General features: G+C 28.6%; 1 long non-coding RNA gene across 1 annotated transcript; it reads right to left on the bottom strand.

Moving 5' to 3' along the window:
* Positions 1–263: 263 nt before the first annotated feature.
* On the bottom strand, positions 264–4,033 carry LOC139905828 (uncharacterized). The gene is made up of 3 exons (XR_011780901.1): positions 3,842–4,033; positions 1,363–1,591; positions 264–1,290 (listed from the first exon to the last, which is right to left on the bottom strand). It is a non-coding gene; the product is annotated as an uncharacterized lncRNA (long non-coding RNA).
* Positions 4,034–4,270: the final 237 nt, after the last annotated feature.

The raw sequence follows: 4,270 nt of genomic DNA, 5'->3' as shown, positions 1-4,270 counted from the left end.
CCTTGTTACTGGATCGAAAAAATTCAATCATGAGAGACAAATTTATTTGATTAAGATCGTATTATCGTATTACTGAATTAAGACCCTTGTTTATTTGCAGCAATCTGTTAAATAATTTTGGGAGAGAAAATCAATTACAGCTATAAATTAAAGAACCTTCTACATTTAAAATAGCATTAGCGCAGTCAGAATACTAAACTTTAATTTATTTTCATATATATTAATTTTATTTTGCATTTTTAAATCAATTTATTATATAATGAACCAAAAGGAAAAAAGAGGACACACATCAACTATTTTTCTTTTTCTAATCGCATACTTTTTTTTTCTTTCCACACTCTTTAGTTATAGTTTACGGATATATAAATTTAGACCGGTGTAGTAATGTTAGCAAGGTGGCTGTTTAAAAATATTAGATCTATTTTAAGAGAAGATTAACTTGACAAGCCGTGGTAATGAATAAATCTTGTCTTGGATTTTTTACTAAAAATATTTACCAGAGAGGCAAACTTTGTACATCACTCCTTTAAGAAATTATATAACTCATAACAGATCCATTCATCTAATTGTTAGGTTGCTGTTTCTTAAGAATTCCCTTGCTACAAAAATTGAACAATAATTTATTTTAAGTTCCCTCCCGTTTTATGATAGCATCATATAAAATATACGAGCAAATATCAAAATTTCTAAGCTTTTTCTCTGATACCGATACAATGAAGATGTTGGATATTTTCCCCATGTATTGGTTTTCCGATATGGATCCAATATAAAATCCCACGTTTAGCTTAGACCTCAATATTTTGGCAACTCTGAGGTCCATGTTTATGAAAGTGTGCTCATCAAATTTAAATGACAAATCGGAAAAAGCAAAAATACAAAATTCTTGAGATATCCTCAGAATACGAAAACTGTGCGGCCATTATTGTGTGCATATTCATGGGTGCAAATAACTCCATAGATAGTTATGCTAGAGAGCTTAAATTGATATTAACAGATCCGATGTAATGTTAAAATGTTAAATTTGTACATTTTGTCCAAACAGAGTAATTGGAATCGAATTTATTCTGGAAAAACACAGTTTTTTAAGACTTTTATGCTTTGGGTAAGGAAATGTTGTCCCCTAACTATCCGGATCTGAATCTTTTGGACTACTATGTGTGGGTTGTCTCCAACATACACAAGACAATGTTGACTTTTTGAGAGCTGTTTACGATGTTGCCAAGGCTTTTAAGGAGTCTGATGGGTCGGAAACACTTGCAAAGAAGACTCATGATCCTTTTGGGATAATACCTGATAATGAATTAATGGAATATACGATTAAAATGTATGTACATGTGGTATCCTATCTCAACGGTTCCGAACCTTTTGGACTACTATACATCGTAGTATCTTGGAGTCAAGAAGATATATTCCAATAAACGTGCACATAACACTATTGACATCTTGGGGGATTCCATTCTCAAGGCAGTATCCGACATGGATAATGAGTTCCTCATCAAGGTATGTGCCAGATTCAGGGTCAGATTAGAGGCTGTTTTTGAAGCTTGAAGTGGTTGGTTTGAGTGATGTACTTCAGTATGGAGACCACTAACTGTAAGAGTAAAAAATTTGTGAATTGCTGATTTAATTTTAGGAAATAAATTGCAGTATACATTCTCCCCGAATTTTAATTCTTTTTTCCCACTACTATTTCTACCAACTTAAGGTTACATTTTTAATTTGTAGTATATCTTTAAAATGACCTGACTACTCATACATTGAATAGACCGAACTTCGGTATTTTAATACCCCGTGATATTTTTTTTCTCTTTACATAACTTTTCAATAAAAAGTTTAAGAGGAATACATTTTTTTTACGAAAAATGTAAATGTAAATAACAATACGAGCAATCCGAATAACGAGGACAATGAATGTTTTTTTTTTTTTTTGCAAATAAGCGGTAGATTCATTCCATTTATCCATTTTATTTTTGTTTTTGAGTAAGATCTCTATTATTTATGGTGGAGAGTATAGGTTTGATAGGTTTGGTATAAGTCTTAAGGCATCAGATACGTTCATTGGTCTTACAATAAGAGTAGAAAATGACTTAAAAATGGTAGTAATAAAGATTATAACAATAATTTATGTATGCAGATCAAAAAGGGCTCCTCTTCTTGCAGGTTTGAACACAACAACCGTGTGATATATGTACTCTATGGTCTTTTAAACTATTACCCTTTCATACTTTTATTGAATAAGGGGAACTTTTCCCCGTCTTTTAACAACTTTCATGCGTTTTTAAATAATTGGAGAAAACTCCATTCGCTTTAAAAGAATTTTACAAATTTTGAAAGCAAATTGAATAATCGATTTTATCGAAGAATCGAATCGAAAAAGTATTGCATCAGCTCTTTAACTGTATTTTTGAGAGGTGTAGAGAGTTTCAATCATAAAGTTTTGCATCTTAATAAAAAGCTGTTGCTTTTTTTTCAAACAAGATATTGCAAACAAATATATCTGAGTTTTGCACTTAGATGAAAACAAAAACGGTGGAGATGTCTACTTTGATCTTCTTCTGCCATGATACTTCGTACATCATCAGCTGGGGGGTAATCGTTACACCATCTACACGTTTGTAAGATGGTTCCGACCTCAAGGGTCGTCCATGAAGTAAGGTGGATCCCTTAAGCTGACCAACACTCTTTGGAGGCTCACCCTGCCATTTGTATCTAATTATTTTAAAATAAAATAAATTAATTTTTCAAATTTTTTTAAGAAAAAATTTAATTTTCTGTGACTGACTATAATTTTGATTTTTTTTTCCAAAAAATTTAAAAATTTTGGTGAATAGCGTTGCATTTTGGATTTTTTTTTCCAAAAAATTTAATTTCTTTTTGAAAACTATTAATTTTTGAAATTTTTTCTTAAAAATTTTAATTTTTAATAGAATTTTTGAAATTTTTTTACAAAAAATTTAATTTCTTGTTGATAACTTTGAATTTTTTTAAATGATTTTTAAAAAGATTTAAATTTTTGAGAATAGTTGAGATATTGGAATTTTTTTTCCAAAAAATTTAAAAATGTTAATTTCAATTTTTGAATTTTTTTTTCCAATTTTGGAACAGCTGTGGATTTATAATATTTTTTTAATATTATCTTCGTTGATCTAATGAAATTTCAATCATCGTTTATTCCTTATCAAACGTAGTACTTGTAAATTCTTAATTAAGACATTTTTTAACTGCAACTTTTACAGTGTCCTTGTATTAGTTTCAACTTGAACACGACCTATTTATCACAAAACAATATCACATAATGTCTACAAATACACCAGAAATAACTATTTGAATCATCAAATACAAAAAATATTATATTTGCATCAAAATATCCCAAATTCTTTTTGTTAGTCTGTATAACAAAGTACAAACTGCTCATTGTTCAAGAAACATGAAAGTGAATGTATTCTTACACAAAATGATCTCTAATAATAGAATATATTAAAATATTTGATTTGCCAAATAAGGATGATGTATATATGTTTATTGAAAAAGTTAGGTATCTGAAGATGATTAGAAAAAAAAGAAGACAGATTCATTCTGTTCTGTCAGCAAAATTAGACTATAATAATCATTACACCCTACAAGTGGCTCAATTCAGGATAATCATTGATTAATATTGTCAAAAATATAACAACAAATTGAAAAAAAATATAAAATAATTTTTTCTTTAAAAAGATCATAGTTTAAAAAAAATATTTATTCTTTTTTGATTTGGCATATTTTTGAAGTACTTTATGGTACAGTGGAACTTTGACTGGATGGAGGGTAACAATTTTTGATAGTACAGAAAAAAATTCCTTACTAACACCTAAGCACAACTCGTAGTCTATGATAATCTTGGATCAGGTCAACTTTACAAAATAGCAAATATTTGAAATATTTCCGAAAATGAACCAGTTAAGGAGAGTTATTTTTTGACGACATCATTCCCCATAACTTTTTTGATTTTCAATGACGAATTTTTTATTTTGGTATTTTTGCATCCCTCTTCATAATCCCAATAAATGCTATTAACTACTTCTTTTTTTTTCAAAATTAGTGCAAAACAATTTTTTTTGCAATTTTCTTATTAAATTTCGATTTGGAAATTTTTTGACAAAAATAAAAAATGGACTTCTCATCTAGACAATTTTTTTCAGTCAGATATGTTGGAATGTTTTATGAAGTTTTAACCACAATATTAAATTTCTCATTTATTCATATCTATAAGAAAATTAAACGGAAAAATCAA

This window comes from Lepeophtheirus salmonis, chromosome 6 (assembly GCF_016086655.4).
Source record: "Lepeophtheirus salmonis chromosome 6, UVic_Lsal_1.4, whole genome shotgun sequence".
In the NCBI taxonomy this organism is placed as follows: domain Eukaryota; kingdom Metazoa; phylum Arthropoda; class Copepoda; order Siphonostomatoida; family Caligidae; genus Lepeophtheirus; species Lepeophtheirus salmonis.
Note: the sequence above shows the minus strand (reverse complement) of the source record. Positions and strands in the feature narration are given on the sequence as shown.